Raw genomic sequence first — 27884 nt, 5'->3', positions numbered from 1 at the left:
CACTAGCGTCATGCTAAGGCGTCAAGCCTGGCTTCGTATATCTGGATTTAAGCCTGACATCCAAACTACAATCCTCAACCAGCCCGTCAATCCTGACAGACTGTTTGGCCCAGATGTAGACACCACACTTGAAAAGATTAAGAAGGACAACGAGACTGCTAAGTCCATGGGGGCACTTCAATCACAACAGTTCAGGAGCAACACTTTTCGTCGCTCAGGAGCGCGTAGTGTTACCAGAGGACACATGGGACAACAAACACAATTCACAAGAGGTGGTGCGCAATCCTCGTACCCCAAGCAAGGTAGAGGGGGTTACCGAGGTAACAGTGCCAAAGGCAGGGGCAGAGGGAACAACAACTCCCGTTCCTCTGCCGCAAACAAACAGTGACTCCCTGTCACTGCCCCCCGACCATCCAACACCTGTCGGGGGAAGACTCCAGCAGTTCCTACCAGTCTGGTCGTCCATCACCACGGACAGGTGGGTGAGAAAACGAATCCAGTACGGGTATTGTTTGGAGTTAACATCCACTCCTCCCAACATTCCCCCAAGACACCGTCCTATGTCGGCAGAGCACTTGCACTTATTGCAGCAGGAAGTGCTAGTAATGCTGCAAAAAGGAGCAATCAAACTCGTGCCTGTGGAGGAGGAAGGAACGGGGGTCTATTCCCTGTACTTCCTCATCCCAAAAAAGGACGGATCCCTCAGACCCATTCTAGATCTACGCCCTCTCAACATGTATATACTGTCAGAACATTTCCACATACTGACACTGCAACAGATACTTCCCCTTCTAAACCAAGGGGACTTCCTGGCAACCTTAGACCTCAAGGATGCCTACTTCCACATCCCACTCCACCCGTCCCACAGAAAATACCTCAGGTTTACCATTCACAACAAGCACTATCAGTTCAAAGTGCTACCCTTCGGAGTGACTACTGCCCCCAGAGTGTTTACGAAGTGTCTGGCGGCAGTGGCGGCGCACCTCAGGAGACAGAACATACATGTCTACCCGTACCTCGACGACTGGCTCGTGCAAGCAAAGTCGGAAAGACAGTGCGCCTCACACATGTCCCACACTATTCAACTCCTTCACAGTCTGGGGTTCTCGCTGAATTACCCAAAGTCGCACCTTCAACCAGCCCATGTGCGGCAGTATCTGGGCGCGACAATAAACACCCTGACTGCTATGGCTCAGCCAAACACAGTCAGAATCAACAGCATTCAGTCACTGATCCAAAGATTCAGACCGCAACACTCCCTGCCAGCGAGAGTGTTCATGCAGTTGATAGGCATGATGGCCTCCTGCATCTTCATAGTCCCGCACGCAAGGTTGCACATGCGCCCCCTCCAAGAATGCCTGGCAAATCAATGGACACAAGCTCAGGGACAACTGACAGACCTAGTGTTGGTGACCGGTCGAGCATACAACTCTCTGCATTGGTGGAATCCACACAACCTTTGCAAGGGACGACCGTTCCAAGAGCCTGTGCCACAGATTGTCCTAACAACGGACGCATCTCTCCAGGGGTGGGGAGCGCATGTGCTCCACTACACGGTGCAGGGACTGTGGTCAACCCAGCAACAACGATTGCACATCAACTACCTGGAATTGATGGCAATCTTCATGGCGCTCAAGTCCTTCAAAGTACATTTGTGCAACAAGGTCGTGTTGATCCGGACGGACAACATGACAGCCATGTACTACATCCAAAAGCAGGGAGGTACTCACTCGCCACAGCTGTCTCATCTGGCTCAGAGCATGTGGAAGTGGGCCATTCAAAGGAACATCTTCCTCATGGCAGAACACCTCACGGGCAAGGACAATCAGATGGCGGATCTGCTCAGCAGGTACAGCCATCAAATGCACGAGTGGGAGATACATCCATCAGTACTCCACCCGTACTTCCAGCAGTGGGGTCATCCAGAGATAGACCTGTTTGCCACAAGGGAAAACGCAAAATGCCAAAGCTTTGCCGCCAGGTTCCCTCACCCGGAATCGCAAGGGAATGCGATATGGATGAACTGGTCAGGCAAATTTGCGTACGCTTTTCCCCCAGCGCCTCTCATTCCGCTGGTGGCAAGAAAGCTAAAGCAACACTCGATGACTCTCATCCTGGTTGCTCCAACATGGGCACGCCACCCATGGTACACCACTTTTCTAGAACTTTCCGTGGTACCGCATCAAAGGCTACATCTCACATCCAGGCTCTTGACGCAGAACCATGGCGACATTCAGCATCCAGATCCGCAACAGCTCAATCTGGCGATCTGGCTCCTGAGGTCTTAGAATTTGGCTACCTCAACCTGCCTCCAGAATGCATGGACATCATTCGGGAGGCAAGAAAGCCCACTACCAGAGCTTGCTATGCGGCGAAATGGAAGCGGTTTGTCATCTACTGTACTGACAACAATATCAACCCGCTAGATGCATCCATTCCTAACATCATCTGCTATTTGTTACATCTTTACAAATGCAATCTGGCGTACGCTTCCATTCGGATACATTTATCCGCCATAGCGGCTTATCTCCAAAATAGGCAGAACCTCTCTGTTTTCAGGGTGCCTGCCATTAAAGCCTTCCTGGAGGGACTGAAGAGAGTCATTCCTCCGAGAACACCACCAGCTCCAGTGTGGAACCTCAATGTGGTCCTCACGAGGCTGATGGGTCCACCCTTCGAGCCACTGCACTCCTGCGAAATTCAATTTCTAACATGGAAAGTGGCTTTCCTCATTGCTATCACATCGCTCAGACGTGTTAGCGAGCTGCAAGCGCTCACAATCCAAGAGCCATTCATCCAAATACATTCAAACAGGGTGGTGCTACGCACTAACCCCAAATTCCTTCCTAAGGTGGTGTCACAGTTTCATATCAATCAAACTATTGACCTACCCGCATTCTTCCAAAACCCGCAAACGGTAGCTGAGCGAATGCTCCATACACTGGACGTTAGGAGGGCGTTGATGTACTACATTGACCTAACACAACACTTCAGGAAAACACAACAACTTTTTGTTGCCTTCTCAGCACAGCACAAAGGCAACCCCATTTCCAAAGCGAGAATAGCCAGATGGATTGTTAAGTGCATCCAAATCTGTTATCAAAAAGCTAAGCGCACTTTAACAATACCCCCAAGGGCGCACTCCACACGCAAGTTGGGGGCGTCCATGGCTTTCCTGGGGAACATTCCTTTAGAGGACATTTGCAGAGCAGCCACATGGGTCACACCGCACACATTTACCAAACATTACTGTGTGGACGTGCATTCCAAGCAGCAAGCAGCTGTAGGGCAGGCTGTTCTCAAGACACTTTTTCAAGCTTCTGCAGCTGGCACGGGCAACCGCCCTTAATGGAGGGACTGCTATGTATTCTATGCACTAGATATGAATTTAGCAGCCCACATGCCTGGAACTGAATATGCTACTTACCAGTATGCATCTGTTCTTGGCATGTAGGGCTGCTAACATTCATATCGCCCTCCCTCCTCCCCGGTGCCCGTAGCGGCTGCAGACACTATCTTGCATTCATCATTAGCATGGACATCCTTTACACTATTTCACTCCATCTCTGCCAAAATGGCTAAACAATCTGGGGATGGAGCCGATGCCCATGCGCACTGTAGTCCAGGGGAGGAGCCACCTATCTCGTGATACTTCGAAGACTCTTCCAGGACAACAATGTGCAATCATCCGGACCCAACACTAGGCGGCGATCTATGCACTAGATATGAATGTTAGCAGCCCTACATGCCAAGAACAGATGCATACTGGTAAGTAGCATATTCATTATATTACTGCCGTTCCGTTTCCAAGCTCTGAAGAGTTCAGAGCCACTGGTTCTCTGGTGGTGGTGCTGCTTTCACGGCTGGGCTGCCGTTAAATATCACACACAGCTTGCCCCATTCGAAGCGAACTCTGACAGCCGTATGTTGCTGTCACACCGTAGTGAAGCTGTGAAAAGTTCAAAGCCTCCGGTTCCACGTAATCCTCTCGTGGTGGTGCTGGCTTTCACGGCTGGGCTACCGTCAAACATTAAGCAAAGTTTGCCCTTCATTGAAAGCGCACTCGCAAGGCAGTATTAACTCAGCAGATTCTTTTATTTGCAGCAAACAGCATTCAGCATATAGGATAGATTTCCATTCGCCTTACGCGTTTCAAGCGTCATCTCTCTTGATCACAGCCCTCAACCTCAAACTCTCTACAGGCGATAAGGACTAACCTGCTAATGGAGGTGCTTCAACCACAAGCGAGCTCTTCGGAGCCCCTGCTGCCGTTTAATGAAGCACTCACTGACATCCTTTTGGGCACCTGGTCCAGGCCCAACACGGGGGCACCCGTGGATAGGATGATTGCCCAACGCCACCGACGGCTCCGGGCGATCCAACTTTCCTCTTCTAACACCCCACCCCTGAGAGCTTGGTGGTCCAAGCCTCTACCTCCAAGAAAGCAATCCCTACCGCTCCACCGGAGAGGGAATCCAAGAAGCTGGGTCATCATGAGAAGAAGATTTTCTCTTCCACCAGCTTGGGACTGAAGTTGGTAAACATCGTATGTCTATTGGGCCGTTCTTCCCACTCTGTGTGGGATTCGGTTGCGCAGGTGCTGCCTCAGTGTCCGGAGGAGGGCCATACAGTGCTATCCCAGGCTATTGCCGCCGGGAGGGATGCGGCGAAGTTTACCATCCGTTGTGGGCTGGATACCGCCGACTCTCTAGGCATGACGATTTCCACGTCGGTAGCCCTCTGACACTTCGCCTGGCTTTTCTGGGGACGTCCAGGTCTCTTTTCGGAGCCATCGGTGAGGACTGTCGAAAGAACCCCCGTTACAAACAAGACTAGGAAAATACACAAGAATTAAAGACTTTCCGATCGAAGCTTGGAAGCGCTGAAAGCATAGTGAAGGCGTTTAGAAGGCCCCGACCATTCCCCACTTTAAAGGAAATATTTACTCTCACTAAGACGGTGTGGGCTATGACATTTGAAAGAAACAAGAAAATATCCATTACCTGAAACAAAGTTAGGAAGTGTTCGAATTAAAAAAAGGACTTTGTCTTTAGAGAATAACATTATATTGAGAAATCTACAGCACGCCGGCTATGAGAGTACCACATAGACTAAGAGTATTAATATAATCGACCCAGGACCCCGCCTTTAGGTCTGTCTCTTAATCACAGGAGGCATATTTGAGAGAAGCTACTTGCCATATTCATTCTAAAAACTTGCATTGTCAAAAAAATCAGCTAAGACGACTAACACTAAGGATATATGTTGTGTCTTGTATTAATTTTTGCGAATGACGGTCACCTGATGAAGGCAGTTGCCGAAACGCGCGTAGTCAAATTTCACCGCTTTGCCTACTTCAATTATACATCGACCGAATAATCTGTGTTTTCTTCTGTATGTGTGTTCTAAGTGTATGTATATGTAATGTGTTAAAAATATTATGAATATGAAATGATTTATACTACCAAATCTAAAAATGAAAAATAAGATATTTATATATAAAAAAAATTAAATTAAATATTTATATACCTCTTTGAATTATTTGGTCATGAATCATTAGTTATATGTATAAGGTCGCTATTGTTTAGATTTTCACCTAAAAAAGAGTAGGCATTTACTAAATTGCATGTTTGCTATAGTTTCTTATTTTCCCATTTTTTGACAACCGAACCCTACATATAGCACACTTAGAACTAGTAGGGGTTCCCTGTTTTTCAAAAAGGACGTCCCGAATACTCTCATGGACATGCCTTCTGATGGCCGACGCCTTTTTGGCGACAAAGCGGACAACACTCTAGAGCATTTAAAGTACTCACGGGCTACAGCCAAGTCCTTGGGCCTCTCCAACCGCCCTGCGCAGTCTGCTTTTCGCCCCTTTCGTGGCTACGGAAGGGGTGCCCCACTACGTTCCAGCCAGAGCCATAGGCCGACGCAAGTTCTCCAACCTTTGCGCGTCCGGGGACGTGGAAACCACACTTGTGGTTCAAGGGGCCAGTGGGCGGGCCAGTCCACCAACCCCCTCTGCAGCAGCCTCCAAGCCTTCCTAGTCCAACATTTCAGGCCCACCAAATGTCAGTGGGTGTCAGGATCCACCATCACCTCCCCCACTGGTGCACCTTCGCGTTGGACAGGTGGGTTCTGCAGATAGACCGAAGGGGATACTCCCTCCCCTTCGAGGCTACCCCTCCAGCCATGCCACCACAGTATCACTGCATGTCAGAGGATCACCTGGGCCTTCTCCAATAGGAAGTTATGGCTCTCCTGGCCAAGGGGGCCATCAAGCACGTTCCTGTTCCAGAAGTAGGTTGTGGTTGTTACTCCCACTACTTTCTGGTGCCCAAGAAGAACCACGGCCTGCGTCCTATCTTTGATCTCAGGAACGTCAACCACTTCCTCCAGAAGGAGAAGTTCAAAATGTTCACGCTTGCTTAGGTCTTGTCTGCTCTCGACCCTGGAGACTGGTTGGTAGCGTTTGACTTGCAAGCCCGCTTATTTTCACATCCCCGTCCTGCCAGCCCACAGGTGTTACCTACTGTGCATGGTAAGCCAAGAGCATTTTCAGTTTACAGTGCTCCCCTCTGACCTTACCAGCGCCCCTCTGATGTTCACCAAAGTGATGGCGGTGGTCGCAGCTCATCTGCGCAGATTAGGGATTCCAGTCTTCCCCCATTTCAATGACTGGCTGTTGAAGGATGGCTCCCACCTCCAGACTTGGTGGATCTCCTGCACTCGCTGGTGTTCACTATCAACGTGCCGAAGTCGCACCTGATTCCCTCTCAAAAGCTCGTCTTCATCGGAGCGGTTCTGGACACGACGCAGTTTCGGGCTTTTTCTTCCGAGCAGTGAGTCTGGGATATTCTGGCTATGATTCCGATCTTTCAGCCTCTATCTCGGATATCGGTCAGAATGACCCTGCGGCTGCTGGGCCTCATGGCCTCCTGCATCCTGCTAGTGGATCATGCCAGGTGGCATATGAGAGCTCTGCAGTGGGACCTGATGTTCCAGTGGGCACAGCATCAGGGTAATCTTGCCGATTGCGTACAGTTCTCAGAGGGCACTTCACGCCAATTGCAGTGGTGGCTAATGAACCAGAATTGGGTCAACGGCAATCCCTCTCCCTTCCCCAACCAGAGTACACAGTGGTGACAGATGCATCCCTTCTCGGGTGGGACAACCACATGTGAGAGGTGGAGATCAGAGGCCTCTGGTCTCCGGCGGTGTCCGGGCTCCACATCAACCTTCTGGAGCTCCGGGCGATTCGTCTTGCACTGCAGCCATTCCTTCCCTCTGTCCAGGGGAAGAGTAGTGCAGGTGTTCACAGACAACACCACCGCCATGTGGTACTGCAACAAACAGGGTGGGGTGGGGTCGTGGACCCTATATCAAGAGGTTCTTCGCTTCTGGACATGGCTGGAACATCAGGGCATTTCCCTGGTGGTTCAACTCCTGGCGGGTTCACTGAAAGCCAGTGCGAACGAACTCAGCCACAGGTGCATGATGGATCACGAATGGCATTTTTACTCGGAGGCGATGCAAGGTCTCTTTTAGCAGTGGGGAGAGCCTTGGTTAGATCTGTTCATCCCTGAAGAGGACGTTCAATGTCAGCAATTCTGTGCGTTGGAATTTCCAAGGCAGCACTCGCTCGTCAACGCTTTTCGTTGCGAGTTAAGTTGCGGTCTTCTATACGCTTTTCCTTCTATACCACTTCTTCCCAGAGTGCTGAAGAAATTCAAGCACGACCGGGCCCAAGTCATTCTTGTGGCTCCAGATGGGGCACGAAGAGCCTGGTATCCTAAGCTGTTACAACTGGCCATCGACCCTCTGATCCGACTGCCTCTTCAGGAGGATCTTCTGTCGTAGCAGCAGGGGACAGTCCTCCACCCGAACCTGTGGAGATTTAGCGGCAACAGTTGACAGCCTTTGACCTTCCTCCCGAAGTCTGTAATGTTATCTTGGAAGCCAGGCGCCCCTCCACTAAGATGGTATACGCCTGTAGATGGAACAAATTTGTGGCATGGTGCACAGAAATTTCTGTGGATACCCTCTATGCCCCTCTTTCTGAGGTTCTTTTGTTCGATCTTTCTTTAGCCCAGCAGGGCTCTGCTCTTGGCACCCTTATGGGCTATCTCTCAGCCATCTCAGCCTTTCTTCGGCTTCCTGATCAGCCTTCTCTTGTCCCCTATTGTAAATGGATTTCTTAAGGGCATTACTCCCCTCTTTCCTCCTATTACTTTCGTAATGCATCAGGGGGACTTGACATACCTTATGTGCACTCCTTTCAAGCTGCTACATAACTGTCCTCTCAGACTTTTTAACCTTAAAAACTGCCTTTCTGGTTGCCATCACCTCTGCTCGCAGGTTGAGTGAGTTTCAGGCTATCTTCTAAGCCTCCTTTTCTAGCTGTTCATCCGGACACGGTTGTTTTAAGAACCAGACCTTCCTTTCTTCCCAAAGTGGTTGCTACTTTCCTAATTGAACAGAACATCACTTTGCCCACCTTCTTTCCGCCTCCGCATCCTTAAAAGGAGGAAAAGAGGCTCCACCATCTGGATCAAAAAACGTGCACTGTCTGGATTGCACAAGACCATTTCAGTTGGATGACCAACTCTTTCTTGGCTATGGGGGTGTCAAAAAAGGTTGACTCGTGCAAAAAGGACCATCTCTAGGTGGGTCGTTCTTTGCATAAAAATTTGCTACTCTTTTGCAAAGAAGGAGCCTCCAGTAGGACTGCGCGCCCATTCCACCAGAGTGACGGCGGCCACTACTTCTTGGGACGTGGAGTTCCCCTTCATGACATCTGCCAGGCAGCAATATGGGCATATCTTAGCACTGTCACAAAACACTATTGCCTGGATTCTCAAGTCTGGAGAGACTGCTTCTTTGGCAATTCTGTTCTCCAGGACTTCCTGGTGTGACCTTAGTTCGCAGACCCATCTCCGGGGTTGGTATTGCTGTGGCATCTATCCTAAGGTAAGGAATCTATAACTAATAGTCTCTTTCAGATGAACAAGTTACTTGCCTTCAGTAATAATATATCTGTAAGAGACGTATATTAGTTATAGATTCCTTACTGCCCCACCGATCCTCCCCGTTCTGTGAACTGGCTTCTAGGGTTAAAGACTCCCTTTCAGGGCCCTAGTTTTGTGCACCAGTGGTAAGTGTCTTGCTTGGCTCTGTGCTTCTGGCGTGGAATGTAGTATGAATAACTGACGTCCGCACACAAGGGCGGCGTTTAATTAGATACCGCAAAGTCATCCCGGCGACCATGATGCCGACGACTAACACGGAGTCGACTGACGCCACCTATCGATGCGCAGGGGTACTGCTATGAAAACATTTCTGGGGTAATTCTAAGGTAAGGAATCTATTACTAATATGTCTCTTACAGATATATCATTACGGAAGGTAAGTAACTTGTTCGTTAGGGCTCATCATTCAACATTAACAGGTTACCCAAGTATGTCCAGTTCCAATATAGAGTATCTTGTCACATCGCCTGCATGCTTTTAGACAAGTTAATCTGCTGTGCAAGGGGTGACTTGTGGGAGGGAGGCCTCAGAGTTATGGGAAGAGACTGATGCTTGTTCAGAGTCCAAATACTCTGGATCATCTTCACTCAAACCCGATGAAGGGGCCAACCCCGTCCTCCTTAGGGCAGCCACCTTCTCTATTTCTCTGACGTTCCGTAGGGCTTGAGAGGGGGATCACATTTCCAACAGTTTTTTCTCTTTCTCTGGGATCTTTAGGTGCTCTGTAGGGCTGCCTCTCGCAGAGCCGTCCTCCCTGTGAGGCAACTGCTCGAGAACTGCTCAGAGTTGTCATATGACACACGTAAATTTCACACAACCTGAAGGGGGGGAGAAGTAACATCCCTACTCCAACCTCCCAAATCGATAACTGCAACACACTCAAAGGAGTAGGAGAGTATACATTAAAATAGTGAGACATGCTCAGTGTGAAAAAACTGCCATCACTCACAAAATTGTGACATGCTTCATCATTGGGCTTGCTTACTAACATCCCTGTGCAGACCAACATCGGGGGTGGAGCAAAAGGGAGGGAAAGACAATACACACAAATACATTTTGTGATCACCGAAGAAAAGTTCAGCCAGTGAAAATTAAAACCAGCTCGGATGTGTACCCACTCAAATTTTATTCCTGGGCCATCCGACTAAGTTTAAAAACGGGAAGGATGGTGGTTAAAGAGGAAAATTAGGATTCTTTCACCCTTCCTTACCGCCAAGGTGTCAACATGTTTCTGCCGTATAAATCTTACCCACAGTGTCGGGTAACTCCGGCATTCATCAGGACCCTTCTGATCCCAAAATGAGGTACCCTCTGATCCTTCCTCAGGAATCTGTTCAATGTATTCCTTCCAGATCAGGGTTACCCTATTATACACACACTCCGTAATCTGTGGGAAAAGCACATGGTGGGGAAAGAATTATTACTCAATTGCCATTAAATTCCTCAAAAAGGTTAAAGGGAGTGGAAAACCAAACCCTGTGTGCATATCCCCATTACACCACAATCAGCTACCACAACGACGCTCGTAGTCACCATTTAACCCTTTGTACGCTGATGACGGACCCACTCCGTCATCAGCTGCGGTGGCGCTGTGCTGATGACGGAGCGGTTCCGTCATGGCCCTGCCGCCGCGCCTGCGCGGCGCGGATTCCGCGCCTGCGCTGGGCGTTCTATTGAGCGGGCGGGGCCATGACGGAACTGCTCTGTCATGAGCACAGCCCAACCGCGGCTGATGACAGAGCGGTTCCGTCACCAACATGCGGCCGCCGCGTGGCCGCCCCGCCCCCTTAGCAGTGCGGCGGAATAGCCGCCGCAGTGAAGGGGTTAATAAAGATCTAGAGCATCTTGTCCAAGTCAGATCAAACATTCATCGTGTAGCAATGTCCACACAATATCACACGCAAAGAACTATTCTTATTACACCGAAGACTGTTTTAATCAACTGCGCCCACTCGTGCTGCGCAAAGAAAAATCACTCGCCATGTTTCACCAAACGATTCGCTAGCAATAGCGAGGTGTTGGGAGTGACCCCCCCTGTCAAACTTTAAGGAGAAAGGACATATACATCTTGGTGTTAAAAATAGGCATGATTGCTAGATATGTGTAACTGAGGAGAGTCAGTACTCCTTTAGCCATATCATGTTGTCTCACAAAATCTTAAGAGTGGTTACAGCTGCAAAAACGTCCCATGATTAGAGTGGAAATGTTCCTGTTCCTGATATATGTGCTCATAAACCCCCAGATGTAGACTGATCGAGTACCGGATCACAAGCATGCTGTGTGGGTGTAAGTGCACACTCCGTCCTGTTAGCGACGTTCCCTATAGTTGTTAATATTGTGCTGCAAGAAAAAGCCAGGATTAGAGTGGAAATGTTCCTGTTTCGGATAATATATACCCCTAGATGTAGACAAACAGATCTATGCTATGTGGGTGTAATTAAGCACCAAGTCCTGTAACCTAGATCACCTTTAGTTTAGTTATTCTCCAGGAAGTGCACCCACCTTGACGTAGTAAGGAGCAATGGGTGGGGGTCCAAGGGACGTAGCATTAACTAAACACACGTTCCACTTTTTAGGGCAATAAAATGACCAGTGAATAAAAGGACTTCTGATGGATACTTCTGAATACACGTTCCTACCCTTGTGAATATTCCCCAGGAATCAAACTGGATCTGGAAACTTTAAAAGCAGTATTCCTTCCCACTGGTAGGTGGCATCGTAAGGCTTCCCACCAACGTCATTCCGCTATGAAAGTGATGCCAGGAGCCGCGTATAATCGCCTCTTTCATACTGACTTTAGTTGCATCCTTTCTTTCCGCACCTGCTGATGCGGAGCATCTCCTTGGTCATTTAACCGTTAGTTTTTTCAAGTTTTTTTAAACAGCGTTTAAACCTTGCAGTGAATGTCACAAACAGAAGTTTGGTACAGACCCTCACAAAGTCTATTTTTGGTGCTTTTGGTCCGAGCATAACTCCAGGGTGCAGGTCATACTGGACTATGGTCAAACTTTGCATCGCCAAACACAAGAAGACTCCACATCGCGACTGTTCAAAGTCGAAAGGTAAGTTCCGTTCCCTCAGTAGAAAATAATCACGGTTGAAATCTTCAAGTAAGTCCAAGAAAAAGCATAAGAAGTTAAAGCAGGATTCATCCCTTTCCTTCCACTCTTGGCTCCAGACAGGACATGAGGGTGTCGGCATTCCTCCCAGTCTCACTCCGAGACTACATAGGAACAGATTCAGAATTTGGTCTGAGGTACACCCTAAATTTCCAGGTCCGTCGGCTATGGCTCAGCAGGTAGAGACCTTCACAAAGGCCATGTTGCACTTATTTGGCAGTATACTGATTCCCTCTGATGTGTTTTTGGCCCCAACTAATCGCTGCAGCCTCAATTTAGGCTTCCATTGACACGTCCGTCCTCAGCTGCGATTGTGCTCCTTAGTACTGCATCTGGTTTATCGCTTGCTCAAGTATCAAATGCACGTCTAACGCCATCCCCTGCACTGGTTCCTTTCACATTAATACCAGAGGTGGATGTACACCCCATAGTGCTTTCCAACTCGGAGCAGAATCCAAGATGAACTTGATGGAGATCATGCCAGTTCCCCCTGAATTGTCATTAGGCTAAGATTTTGATACCCTGCCCGTACCACATTGTAGGACCCAAGCTTTACACAATCTTTTTGGCACTGACTCTGGCAATGACTACACAAAGAAGGGATGACTATGTCCCCCAATGTGATGAGAAAAACTAGTATTAAGAACTTCAGGCAGGCAGTGAGCTGGATACTTCCCTAGATACTGGCATTAACAGGGGTGTAGCTTAGTTAGTAAGACTGAGGGGTGTGAAATTCAGATTTTCCGACAATATGCTAACATGCGTTAATCTTTATTTGGGAAGCTGCGTATGAGGGCAGCTAAGGGCCAGTGGAAAGGGAAAGGAGTGTGAGTTGTGAGGGGTACTTGAAACACAGCATGTTGTAAAATAGCCATGTTTTAAGACCTTCAAAACAGAGACGTGTGTGTGTGTGTGTGTGTGTGTTTTGTCAGTGAGTATTTAAAAATCCCAGGTGAAATCAACCCAAATCCTATCGTACCTGACAGAAAGCTCCTGTACCCAACTATTTTCTATTAAAAAATACATTTGTTCGAGGCATATGGGATGCAGAACAAACACTATTGCATAGATCACCATCTGGTGGTGGGCCTGGATGATCACACTTTGTTTTTGTTTTGGAAGAGTCTTTGTCTGTTGGATGACTCCTCCTGTAGATCTTAGTGCGCATGGGCATCAACTCCATCTTCAGATTGTTTTTTTTTCACCATCGGGCTCGGAGTTGTTTATCGTTCGGTCCCATTACCGATCTCCTTTCGACTTCCAGACCTTTATCATACCATCGGTATCGTCTTCGACAGTAATTCCGGTTACCCGCGTCGAAGAAAAGCTTGCGCTTCTCCATTCCAGCGTTCGTCTGGGCCGTCAGGCCCAACTGCGCCATTGGGCCTTTGGCTTATGGAAAGAACACCTTTCAAGAAGTGCCCTCAGTGTGGACCCAAATTCCCCCACACTGATCTTCATGAGGTTTGCAATCTGTGCTTGTCTCCAGAGCAGGAGAGTCGAGACTGTGAGGCCTGTGCTTTGTTCCAGTCCAAGAAGACCATCAGGGACCGTCGAGCTCGAAGAGTCATGGCGCAGTCATCTTCATCGACACCAGACCTCATCATAGACGAGGCTCCGATCGAAGTAGAGTCAGAAGAACAGCAGCAGGACGACCTTGTATCCAAAGCAGAGGATTCAGCTTCCGGAGCCGAGGATCAATTGAAAGACGACTATCTTCTTCCAGCTGGTCAACAGGTTCCACCTCCACCTCCGGGTGTACACCGGCCAAAACCATCCGACGACCTGCCTTCTGGCTCTGCAACGAAGAATACAAAAAAGCCTCCAGTCGACTCGGGTTCGAGTCAGTCTGTTCGTCCCGGCAAGCAAAAGGTCTTCAAACAAAAATGAACCCCGGCTCCGAAGCAGCCATCGGCGCCGAAACCAGTCGAGCCGAAAACAAGCTCAGCACCGAAAGACATTCCCAAGTCTGCCGAACCAAAGACCACTTCGGTTCCGAAAAAAGTCGACCGAAGCCTGCTTCGGCATCGAAACACACTTCGGCTCCGAAGGTCGATGATTCCAAACGCACTTCGGGAGCAAAGATTCCGGATCCAAGGAGCGCAGATCCGAGAAAGACCAAGTCTTCGCAACCGAAACCAAAATCTGCTCCAAAGACAATAGACACTGTAAAACCTAAGAATTTGGTCCCAAACAATATAACTCTGCACCGAAAAAGGATTTTTCACCTGAAGAGCTTTTCCAACCAGACCCAAAGCAAAAGACACTTCATATTAATCCAAAGACTGGACATGTTATTACAGTGCCTGAAAAGAGGAAAATTGACTATCCTAAACCACCTCCAGTTCCTCTCGAAAAGCATGCTCAAACTTCCCACATAAGAATTCCTTCACCAATTAATAGAAATATCAGCAGATATTTCTCCAGTACACTCACTATCCAGCACACATAGCATTATACCACAGGATGATGATGATGAAGACAATTATTCACAGGGGGTAGAGAGTGAGCATCATATAGACGACACAGATGACCCAGACAATATTCCTGGGCCATCAGATGATCCATGGGAGGATTATAATGTGCCAGATGCACCAGATCACCACAAAATGACGCATACCCTTCTAGACCATCTCCCCCAGATTACACTATTGGGTTTACACAGCTCATTCCTAGAGCAGCCACATTTCATGGAGTAGACTTACACACAGATCCAGTGGAAGAGGATTTCCTCATGGATACACTACTGTTATCACGTAAAACCACAACCACATTACTAATACTTAGTGGAGTGGTAAGACATGCACCAGAGGTATTCAAAGACCCCGTCAGAGCCAGTGTAATTAACCCCAGACTGGAAAAAAGTATAAAGCGGCTCCAACTGATCCAACATACATCAAAGGTCAGCTGCCATTAGACTCATTGGTAGTATCAAATGTGAGAAAAGAGCTAACTCGCGGACAACAGGGGATGCTCCACCCCCTGATAAAGAGTCTAAGCTTTTAGATGCTTCAGGGAAACGCACCATCTCACAAGCAGCCAATGTCTGGAGAATTGCTAACACTCAAGCTTTGTTAGCGAGATATGAGCGCGCTCATTATGAGGAGTTAGAATCATGCAACATTTACCAGAGCAATATAAGACCAGGGCTTCTGATCTAATACAATAAGTCAAGGTTATTGAAAATACCTCAATTCGCTGTGCATTAGACACTGCAGACACAGCCTCTAGAGCAATAAATACAGTAGTACTTTTGCGTAGACATGCATGGCTACGCATCTTTGGGTTCAAACCAGAAGTACAGGCCAGTATTTTAAATCAACCCTTTGACCATCAACATCTCTTTGGTCCAACAGTTGATAGTGCACTAGAGAAGATGAAAAAAGATACAGATATGGCAAAATCCATGGGAGCTTTACAAACGCAGACCCATAGAGCATCTTTTCGTCGCTCCTCATATAGAGGTGCATCTAAGGGGTTTCAAACTGACAACACCTCCTCTTCTTATAAAGCGCCCACCCAAACCTCACCCAGCAGAGAGTATTACAGAGAAGAGTATAGAGGTAACAACAATAAGGGCAGAGGCAACAACAACCGCAATGCCTCTACTCCCAAACAGTGACTTCCCTTCCATCCCCCCAGACCATTCCACTCCTTTCGGGGGAGATTACAACAGTTCCTACCTGTCTGGAACTCCAACACCACAGACCGGTGGGTAAGAGAAATAATTCAGTCAGGTTATAGCCTGGAGCTCACTTCCACGGCTCCAACAATACCACCCAGATAACGTCTCATGTCACAGGAACACCTCCTACTTCTAAGACAAGAGATTGCATCTCTATTACAAAAGAATGCAATAGAACCTGTCCTAAAACACCATCAAAACACAGGAGTTTACTACCTATACATTCTCATACCCAAAAAGGACGGGTCCCTCAGACCCTGACCCTGTACATACAATCCGACCATTTCCATATGGTCACACTAGAACAAGTTCTGACGTTGTTAAAACAAGGCAACTTCCTTGCCACATTAGATCTCAAGGACGCTTACTTTCACATTCCTATCCACTAATCTCACAGAAAGTACCTTCAATTTGTACTAGAAGGTAAACACTACCAATTCAAAGTACTATCTTTAGAAGTAACTACAGCACCTAGAGTGTTTACAAAGTGTCTAGCAGTAGTAGCAGCACACTTGAGAAGGGACAACATTCATGTCTTCCCATACCTAGACGACTGGTTAATAAAATCCAAGTTATACCACCAATGTGTACAGACACGCATCAGGCCATTTGTCTGTTGCACAAGCTGGGACTCACAGTAAATCAAAAGAAGTCACAACTCCAACCACCCTTATCTCAACAGTATCTAGGTGCCACAATAGATACCTCCAAAGCAATTGCATACCCCAATCTTACAAGGATACAAAGTATGCAAGTTCTTATACAAAATTCCAGCCACAACACTCACTACCAGCTCGAGTATTCATGCAATTAATAGGAATGATGGCATCTTGCATTTTCATAGTACCATATGCAAGACTACAAATGCGCCCCATACAAGAGTGTTTGGCAAGTCAGTGGAATCAGGCTCAACAACAAATAACAGATCTGGTGGTGGTAGACGACCGGACATATCGCTCTCTGCAGTGGTGGAACACCAAAAACCTTTCCAAGGGCTGGCCGTTCATAGAGCCTGTTCCACAGGTGGTGCTAACCACAGACGCATCTCTCACAGGATGGGTAGCTATTTAGAGAAACTCACAGTACAAGGTACATGGACACCGCAACAAAAGTTACTCCACATAAATCGTCTGGAGTTGTTAGCGATTTTCCTAGCTCTAAAATAGTTTCAACATTACCTGTCAAGAAAGGCAGTACTGGTCCGTACGGACAATATGACGGCCATGTATTACATCTAAAAACAAGGAGGAAGACACTCCGTACAGCTCTCCCGCTTGGCCCAGAACATATGGAGGTGGGCCATTCCTCAAAAAATCTTTCTGTTAGCAGAACATCTACCAGGCGTTCACAATCAAGTTGCCGATCTGTTATGTCGTCAAAGACAACGGATACACGAGTGGGAACTTCATCCCCAAGTTCTTCAACCATTCTTTCACAAGTGGGGGACTGCCAGAGAGAGATCTGTTCGCCACACACTGCAACTCCAAATGCCCAAGCTTTGCCGCCAGATACCCCCACCCATTGTCCAAAGGCAATGCGGTATGGATGAGTTGGTCAAACAAATTTGCGTACTCTTTTCCACCTCTCCCACTAATTCCGTTAGTGGTAGGCAAGCTACAGCAACATTTCCTCACATTGATTCTCATAGCACCAACGTGGGCAAGACAACCGTGGTACACCACCCTACTAGAGCTATCAGTAGTACCACATCAAAAATTAAAACTCTCTCCACATCTACTGACACAGAACCATGGAGAGATCATTCATCCAGACCCAATGCAGCTCAATCTAGCGTTTTGGCTCCTGAGGTCTTAGAATTTGTATACCTCAATCTTCTGCCTGTTTGCATGAATGTCATAAAAGAAGCGAGAGGCCCCACCACTAGAGCATGCTACACAGCCAAGTGGAAAAGGTTTGTTGTGTATTGCACAAATAACAATATTAACCCATTAGATTTTTCCATACAAAACATCATATGCTTCCTGCTTCATCTACAAAGATGTAATTTAGCATACTCCTCAATCAGGTTACATCTTGCTGCTATAGCAGCTTCTCTTGAAAACAGACATTTGTCATTGTTTAGAGTACCTGCCATCAAGGCGTTTATGGAAGGATTAAAAAGAATAATTCCTTCCAGAATACCACCCTCTCCTGTATGGAATTTAAATATTGTTCTCACTAGACGTATGGGTCCTCCATTTGAACCATTACATAAGTGTGAGTTACAGTTCCTTATATGGAAAGTTGCATTTTAGTTGCTATTACCTCACTCAGAAGAGTAAGTGATATTCAGGCATTAACAATTCAAGAACCAAGAACCATTTATAGAACTCCATCACAACAAAGACAAACCCGAAATTCCTGCCAAAAGTCATTTCACCATTCCACCTCAACCAATCTGTTGAGTTGCCAGTATTATTTTCCCAACCACAGACCGTTGCAGAAAGAGCTCTACACACATTAGATGTAAAAAGAGCACTCTACTACATAGGGCAAACCCGTTTTGTAAAACAAAACAACTGTTTGTGGTATTTTCTCCTCCACACAAAGGCAATCCTATTTCAAAATCGGGCATTGCAAGGTGGATTGTTAAGTGCATTCAAATCTGTTACCAAAAAGCAAAACGCACTCTATCCATTCCCCTTAGGGTTCATTCTACCCGTAAAATAGGGGCATCTATGGCATTCTACGAAATATACCATTAGATGATATCTGTAAAGCACCTACATGGTCTACACCGCACACATTTACAAAACACTACTATAGATGTGCAGGCAAAACAACATGCTACTGTGGGCCAGGCTGTACTAAAAACATTATTTCAAACTACTGCAACAGCTACAGGTTGTCGCCGCTAAGGGCGAAAACTGCTGTGCAATCGATGCAATAGTGTGTGGTCTGCAGCCCATATGCCTCGAACGGAAAATGCTACTTACCAGTATGCTTCTGTTCTTGGCATGTAGGGCTGCAGAACCACACACGCCCACCCGTCTCCCCGGCTACCTATATCTGTTCCAGTAATATCTTAATTAGATATACAATACATGGACATCCTTATCTATACTCCTAGAACTCCATCAGATGGTGATCTATGCAATAGTGTGTGGTTCTGCAGCCCTACATGCCAAGAACAGATGCATACTGGTAAGTAGCATTTTCCTTTTGGGTGGTGTAACACACCAAACGCCCCCGGAAGCTAGGCCCTTGGATATTATGTGCCCCTCTCCTAGTAAGAGCTCCTTTCACTGTTATGTGAAGGGTGGCTGAAGTTCTACATTTACAGCTATCCACCATGGAAGTAAAATTGATGTATTGTTTTAAGTACTTCTACTCTCTGCTTTGGAGGGGAGGCCATTTAGGAGAGGAGGAGATCAAAGGCCCCAGGTCCTCGACAGAGGCTTGACTCCACATCAATTTAGTCATGGTCGATTCACTTGGCTTCGAAGGCCTTCCTGACCACCATCAGCGGAAGGCTGGTGCAGGTACTCGTGGAAAACACCACCACCATGTGGTACTGCAACAAGCAGGAAAGGGTGATGTCTAGGGTCCTCTGTCACAAGACTCTTCATCTCTAAAAAAGAAGCTGGGCTGCTATTTATTTGGTGGTAAATCACCTAGTGGGATCTTGAAAGCCAGAACTTATACTGCAGGTGCTTAGAAAATCACGAATGCCAGTTGCCCCTGACATAGCAAATGGTGTCTTCTAGCAGAGGGGAGTATCCTGGTCCCGATCTTGTTGCCACTGCAGAAAACGTGCAGTTTCCGCTTTTTTGCACATTGGAGATTTCAATCCAGCTATCTCTTGCAGATGCCTTCCCTGAACTCCTGGACATGAGCATCTTTTCCTCCGGTCAAACTGTCTTTGTGTGAGGACCTTCTGTCACAGCTGCGTTGCAGGATACTCCACCCGGGCCTGTATCAAAAACCTCCACTCTAGACCTATATTTCTTTTATAAAGGCTGATTACAGCTCTATGGGGCTAACCACAATACAGTACATGGTACACAAACAATTTCTATTCATACATAAAATGTATTTTATTCCAAAATCATTATTTCATCATTTATATAAAAAAAGGTTAAAAACATTCATTGTATCTATAATTTTCTTGCACATTTCTTTTACGTGAATGTTGCACAATTTCATCTTTTGAAAAGGATCAGCATAGACATTGTTTGTTGCAGACTTGAACAATGCTATCCATGTCATTCATAAGAACTTAAATGACCCCTACAAATTGACCACACTTTCATACTAGCCTCTCACATCCACATGCATACTCATTCATACAACAAATCATATCCTACCCTCCCAAGGTCGTATACCGTATTATGGTCACCCAAGAGACCGATGCATTACAGTGTTAATGACAGTGTTGTGGGACGGGTATCTCACAAACTGGTCAAAACACATTTCGGTGGATATTGACACCTTTAAACCACTTTCTTCAGGACCACCAATACAACAAAATCAAGGTGAGTGGTTGGGTATAGCTTCTAGATGAGGAAGTGGTACTTTTGAGAACTAGAGAATTGATGGCGTGTGGCAGTAATTTTTACCACATCTCGCATAAAAGGACAGAACACTCGTCTCCACGCTATGCTGGTACAGATTTCGTCCATACACGTCTGTCCCAATGTAAGTCAGCAGTGTCATAAAAAAATTTGGAAGCCACTGGGCGGACTGTATAGTGCATCAATGGCACCTGTCTAGAGTCCTTCTTCCGCAACACTTGTTTTCAAGAGGTGTACTATGATGGGATGGGCCACTAGTCTGGGAACATGTGCTTCCAGTTCGGAGTAAATGATATACAAGCCTATTTTTGTGATAAAGTATCGTCAGACGTGGGATCCCCCTTCTGACCGGACGTACCCGGGCCTGCACAATCTCGATTCTTTGAGATTGAGTGACGGCACTTGAACTCCATCGGCCTTCCCCTTGACGTTGTTTATGTCATCTTGACAGTGAAGCATCTCCCCACAAAATCAGTGTACATTAGTCGTTGAGATAAATTGGTGGATTGGTGCAGCGTCCAACATATTGACCCATTACAAGCAAAGTTGTCTGCAGTTTTGTTGTTTGTTCTCTCCATTGCCCAGCAGAGACTTGCTTTGGGTACTAGTATAGGCTCTTTCAGCTGTGTTGTGTTTGCTAGATCAGCCTTTGTTATTTAAATCGCCAATTGTGATGAGATTTGTGGAAAGGTTTGCAACATTTATTTCCACAAAAACTATCTGTGATACCTCAATGGGACTTGAACTTAATCCTCCCTTTTTTGGTGTACATCGCATTTGAGACATTGCACTGTTATCCTTTGAGGCATTTGACATTGTAGACTGTCTTTCTCATCGCCAAAACATCCGGTAGCGGTGTGAGCGAGCTGCAGGCTCTTTCTGTCAACCCACCGTATACCACTTTTTTCCTAGTTTCCTCTGTACCAAAAGTGGTCACTCCTTTTGATGTCCGGCAGGCTATCACCCTTCTCACATTGTTTGCTCAACCTCATCTCTCTAAGGAAGAAGAGAGACTTCATTGTTTAGACTCTAAGAGGGCACTAAGCTTTTATATTGATTGCGCCACGGATCACCGAATGGACGGTCAGCTTTGTATAGCTGTCTAGCACAAAGAAAGGCAAGTTAGTTAAAAAATTGACCGCCTGTACACACGCTCATGAATCACTACTTCCTCAACAGCATGGTATGTTGAAATAGGCATTTTGCCCACTTGGTCCTGCCGGACTTTTGGGACTTAGGGCCATATGTATGAACACATTTTGCCATAGACACAGAATGGGTAAAACCCTATGATACATCTGGCCCTTAGTCAGTTCATGATCCAGAAACTTGGGAGATATTGTATCTAGTCACAAGTTGAGGAGTCTGCTGTTAGAAGTATTCATCAGAAGAACAAGTTATTTACCTTTTATAATCTTTTTGGTGGATCTTCTTTGTAACTGCTTATTCCTCATCAACCCTGCTGCCTCCCTGTTCTGTTGACTAGACTCTTTTCACAACAAAAAAGGTCCCAAATTTAGCTTCTGATGGCACAGACCGCCTAGAAAGCAACTTACATTAACGGTCGTGGGTGGTGCTTATTTGTGGCTTAGCTCTTCACATTCTGAGCCGAACAATGTTGTTGCAGAGCCACACTACGGCACCTACGGGCATGTAGGAGTACTGCTTTTAAAGTTTTTGCTTCCAGTGTGTTGCCTGGTGAATATTTACAAGGTTAGGAATCTGCAGTTAGATAGAATATCCACTAGAAAGATCGTTATGAAAGGTAAGTTACCTGTTCTTCTGATGCATACTTCAACAAACTGCTGATTCCTCATCTTTTGAATATCCCCAGGCGCCAGACTGGATCCCGATTTTTAAGAAGTAATTATATGTGCATATCCATGGATAGAGCCATCAGACTTCACTGCAGCCCGTAAGTGATGTTGCAGAGTCACAAATACCAAGCAGGGCCTGAAGCTAGCTGGTGCACTAAACTAGTAGTTGCGCTCATCCCCTATGCACTTAAATATGCTAATTATGCCCCACTGGGTGAACTTAGGCTTCTCTTTGAAGATCCTCGTTGCTCTACTGCTTGTAACCTTATTAATAACCTAGATGCCCTTCAACGTTCACATTGTGCAAATATGCTTGGTATTTTCGTCGATATGGCGACAACAGCTATCTGTAGCACACAAACCATGGCAGCCTGATCACAGTCTAAGCCGAAGGCAAGGATGCCTTTTATTATAAATAAACATCTGTTTCCCGGTGTTGGCAGAGGAGCCCTTCTTCTGTCATCGAGAGGTCTCTACATGCTGATGCTTTCACCCAGCAGCTGACTGATAGCTCCGTGAGGGTTGTCCAGCTTGTGACCAAGACAGGGTCCTACACTCTTTCCCATCATATAATGGGTTTGGATCATCCAGTGTGGGGATTCTTGGCAGAATATATACATACTCCCTAGACACATAGGTTAGGGTATGCATAGAAGGAGTATGCCAGATTGTTATTCTGTTTCATATGCTTGCATATATACTTTTTCAGCAAGATGGTGGAACTTTTTATTTTGTTCACTGTCATTTTACTTTGCATAACTTTCATCTGCTTCTGCCTATTGATCATTGCAGCACATATATTCTATACAAGAATCATATTCGTTCAGTTAATATTGAACACTTATCTCTGCGTATTCTTTGTATATGTCTCTGAGCAAAAGAGAGCACGAGTGTCTGAGGGAAAGGTTCTTGATCTGTCACCATGATTCCTGAGGGATTAGGGTTGACCAGTTCAGTGGCTGCCAGAACTGTTCACTCACTGTCTAGGTTTAGGAGTAGCTTATGGTAGCACTGTGAGCTAGCTGGTCTATGGGACAACATACTTGTGTTCATTTGTTTTACTGTTGCTGTTCCGCTGTAGAATCTTCGTTGTGCTCCTGAGAGCTTGCTGTCACCCTCTCCATCACTGCTAGCGGCACCCGCTGCGCGGGTCCCGCGTCGCCTGCAGGCTCATTCTAACAGCGCTACACATTGCACCGAGACTTTGGGAGCTAGGACCTGCAGGGCTGCGAGCGTGTTGTGGGCGCAGGACTCAAAGTCCCAGGAGCGCCCACAACTCCGAATCGTCAGCAGCTGGGACGCTCTCCCTGCAGGCTCCTCCCCTTCTTCTTTAGATAGTATAATTTCAGTACAGAGTCCCGCTGCGCGGGAGCGCGCGCAAGGGCGCCGGGAGAAGCCCTGGACAAGGGCGGGTCCGTCTGAGGCCGTCAGAGGCCGAAGTAGGCTGGGCTGGGCCCCCTCTTTTTGATTTTTTCCCTCTTTATTATATTGTTTATCTTTGTTAAATTTGTATTTCAAGGTTGTTTATTCTGTTTATTGTATCACGTTATTTTATTGTTTAAATTTTATAGCATCTTCCCTAGACTAATTATGACAGCATAAAAACTCCGTTCTGGTCGCATCCTAGTGGGGAGATCTGGTTCTAAAACTAAATCGAACCCTTTACGTAATAAAACTTCCTCCTCATTACTCTTGAAAGGTCAATGCCAACTTTTTAATCTTTGGGATAAAGGGAAGGAAAAGGTGGTAGAGCCCGGCCCCTTCAGTGATACCTTAGAGGATAATGTTCCTGAGCTAGCAGCAGTTATTAGTAAGGATAACTCTATTCCGGCCTCGGTTCCTGTCCAGTTTCAGTCCGGTTCTCTCCATTCCGAATCAGTGGAGGCTCTCCCTTTGGTGTCTTCTGCCGCGCAACAGAAATTGGAGCTTCCTTGTGAGACCTTGGGTTGTAATGTTAGGAGATCCGACAATACATGTCTCCCTCAAGTTTCTCAAATGGTAGCTCCTAATCCATTAGTGAATAATATTTTTTCCTCAGTTTTTCCATCCAAGTCTGCTATCAGAGAGGGCGATTTTACACTCCCTGATATTGATCTGACAGCTCATAAAGGTTTGCAGAGACCCCCTCAGGACACTATCCATGTTGACCTTAATGTAAATGAAGCTATAACAATTTCGTCTCCTTGTCCTCTTAGTAGTACTCCCTCAAATAAATTGGATTTTTCTTTAGCTCAATTAAACTTTAATTCCTGTTCTGGTCCCAATTTGAATAATTTACCAGTGAGTCCTGCTAGTCCTCATGGGAAGTTAATCTCCAACTCTTTATCCTCCCTGGAATCTCTAATTTCTTCTATTTTGAGTTTACTTGAAAAATTTGTGGGAGGGTCGGAGTGTATCTTCGATACTGTAACTCAAATCTTAAGAGTTCTTTTACAGACTAAGAGCGGGCCAGTTTCTGACTATCTTCCAGTGCCAGCTAATCCTGGGGAGATGTCAAATAAAAAAAACCCGGATGGAAAGGTAATATTAGCCCCAGTTAAAACGCTGTCTGATCTTGAAGGTCAGAAAAGAATCAAATCAGCAGTAACATCTGCTGATGCTAAGGCCTTTAAGGAGGTTTCGGCCGGAGCTAATTGTATAGTTACGAATAATGATGAGATAGAGGAGATACCTGTTTCCCCAGTTGTTCAAAATTCGGAAACTCCCTCTCTCTTCCCTATATTTTCGTCTCTGTCAAAAAAAGAGGATGATGCTCTTATAACTTCTACTGGAACTTCTGAAATGATAGTCTCCCCAAAACAAAAAAAGAATAGAATAAAAAAGAGAAAACCCATCCGAAGATTTTCTAAAAAAAGACCGAGGAAACTATTGTTTGAAAAAAATTTGGAACCAATACTAGAAAATTCCGCCCTGACTGAGCAGTCTTCTGTTATACAGGAAGATAGGATTGTTTCTCCTAAGGCAGCTCCAACATCCATAGGGTCTGATTTCATAAGTTCCACAAACCCCTTTCACCCTAATATTTTATTACCCTCGTGTATTCCTTTTCCCTTGTCGCTCAATCCCTTAGCAAGACCTTTTTTAAGTTCTCCTACAACTGTAGCTATTCCCTTGGTGCCTACTAGGGAAAAAACAAATGTAGATACATTTTTTCTTGATTTTTCGCCATTATTTGATGCTGACTTAATTCTAAATAGATCAGCTTTACTTAGCTGTTTTAAAGAGATTGAAGGTTTGAAATTAATTCAAACCTCAGATCTGGATGCGGTACTTCTCCTTAATACTCCAGTAGGGAAATCCGCAAGGGTGAAATTTCAGTCTAAAGTGGTGTTAAACCACATTTTACAGTGGGCTGAGGAGCTCCAAATCAGAGGAATTGATGTTATTCCATATGTCATGGAAAAACAAAGTCAAAATGCACCCTCCAATTTGTCTTCTTCTTTTAATACTAATTTGATGCCTTTTGACTTGTCCTCAGCTAGATCTGAGGACTTAAAAATATGTGTGTCTAAAAATGAAAGACAAGTTCTCTACAAAAATCCCCCCCCGCTTAAACAAACTCTGATGGATGATCACTTTAAATGGAGTTGGCTACCTGGAATTTTGTCTAGTAAATCCTCTTCCCATTCCAAACCGCCCTCTAATTTTTAACAGTAATTTGAAGTTTATTTCTTGGAACACAGCTGGTTTTAAAGATCATAAGGAAAAACTGCGTTTCTTGCATTCCCTAGATGCAGACATAATTTGTCTACAAGAAACGTGGGTGGAAGATAATTTAATATTAGAAAAAGAGTACTTTGTTTTAGAAGTTAGCGCAATCCACTCTAGGAGGGGTCATGCGAAGGGCGGAATAGCTTGCCTTTTATCAAATAGAATTAATTAGAACTTTACTCACTATCCTGATCCAGACAAACTGTTCCAGGCAATAACTTTAAAAAATTTATTTAGGGATTGCCCTAATAGATCCCTTGTTTTGATAAACGCCTATATCCCCCCAAATTGCTGCTTTAATGATGGTTTAACAGCACTCCAATCCTTTATAACTAAAATAATGGACACTTCGCCCTCCCCTTATGTATTAGTACTCGGGGACCTGAATTGCACCATATCTAATTGCGGGCTTGACTTGTTCAGAAATAAACTTAGGGAAGAGTCTTTGTTTATACCTCAGGCCCAGTTCCCAGCTAATATTAAATCCAATAAAAGAGGTAAATCTCTTCTGGAGGGTCTATATAATATGGATTGTTTAATAGTAAATGGGAGACTCCCTTCGGACACCCCGGCAGCTTTTACTCATAACTCTAATAAGGGAAATTCTATTATTGATTATGTAATTACAGATTGCGCTTTTTTACTCTTCCTTGAAAGATCTTTTGGTTTTAAATACTAATCTCAGTGACCATAATGTGCTGATGCTCTCGGTTTCCCTCAGCCCCCCTATGGCGGATACTTGGAGCATCGATACGGATATGGTAAATTTTGGTTTACATTCTGGGAAATGTTTCTGGAATTCTTGTGCTTATGAGAACTTGGTAACGCTTTTAAACTCTACTATAGAGAAATTATCCTGCTGGGAAGGGAGGGAACTAGTGGGATTTGCAGATTTTTTAGAATCAGTAACTTCATTAGCCAAAAAGAGTTCCCCAGTTAAAAAACCCTTAGTAGTCCCCCAACCGCTTCGGGCATTAAACAAAGAAATAAATAAAATATTAAGGGGGCAATATCTATCTTTTAGCCAGGAAGCTTGCCAGAAATTAGCACTCTTAAAAAGAAGGAGATCCCGTCTAAAGGCTAGTTTGAAACGAAATAAGGAGGATTCCTTATGGATTCAGCTTAGGGAAGCTGCATACAACGGCCAAGCCAAGTCTTTTTGGTCTTTAATTGGCAAAGGATGCGGTACTAGGGTCAGCCCTACGCCTATTGCAATCGAAGAGCAGATTTGGGTCCAATTTGTTGAGAATTTGTATAGTAATAACAATTTTCATTTAATTAAGGATGTTTTTTATGTTGACTCTCGTATGTATGATTCCCCCTCGGAAAAGGAAATAGAATTTGCCATTAAAAATATGCGATCCTCTGGTGCGATGGGTCCCGATGAGGTTCCCATCTCTGTTTTAAAACAACAGGCGGAGCTATGGAGCAAAATACTTTTTCCTGTGTTTAAATTCTGTTTTGTTAGTGGAACAGTCCCCCCTTCCTGGAAAGGGAGTATCCTTGTCCCTTTATACAAAAAAGGGGCAAGAGACCTCCCTCAAAATTATCGTCAAATTGCCTTACTTGACGCCATTGGTAAGGTATTTGCAAAATGCATTCTCACTTTAATCAATGAGTGGGTAATTGAGTTTAAAATCTTGCCTCTTGAGCAAACTGGTTTCAGGCAAAATCATGGAACGTTAGATAACTTGACTGCACTTCAGGTTATCACGGAAAAATATGTGAAAGTTCGTGGAGGGCACGTGTATGGGGCATTCATCGACTTCTCCACGGCATTTGACAAAGTGGACAGAACTTTGTTGTGGAGAAAGCTGTTTGATCTAGGGATGCCTCCCTTTCTTATTACATTAATCCGTGCGCTTTATTCAGATACCTGGTGCAGAGTGCTTCTTGGCGGTGAAAGAGGTTTATCTAGAATAATACCCACATCCAACGGGTTAAAGCAGGGGTGCCTTTTGGCTCCTTTGCTTTTTTCTTTATATACAGTTGATCTTCCTCTGGCTCTC

At 45.6% G+C, this 27884-nt stretch overlaps 1 protein-coding gene across 4 annotated transcripts in view; it reads left to right on the top strand.

Moving 5' to 3' along the window:
• Window positions 1–27884, top strand: part of USP47 (ubiquitin specific peptidase 47) — a 1403284-nt gene that overhangs the window by 706100 nt on the left and 669300 nt on the right. The window lies entirely within an intron of this gene.

Source organism: Lissotriton helveticus, chromosome 3_1 (genome assembly GCF_964261635.1).
Source record: "Lissotriton helveticus chromosome 3_1, aLisHel1.1, whole genome shotgun sequence".
In the NCBI taxonomy this organism is placed as follows: domain Eukaryota; kingdom Metazoa; phylum Chordata; class Amphibia; order Caudata; family Salamandridae; genus Lissotriton; species Lissotriton helveticus.
This window is presented reverse-complemented; position numbering and strand designations above follow the sequence as displayed.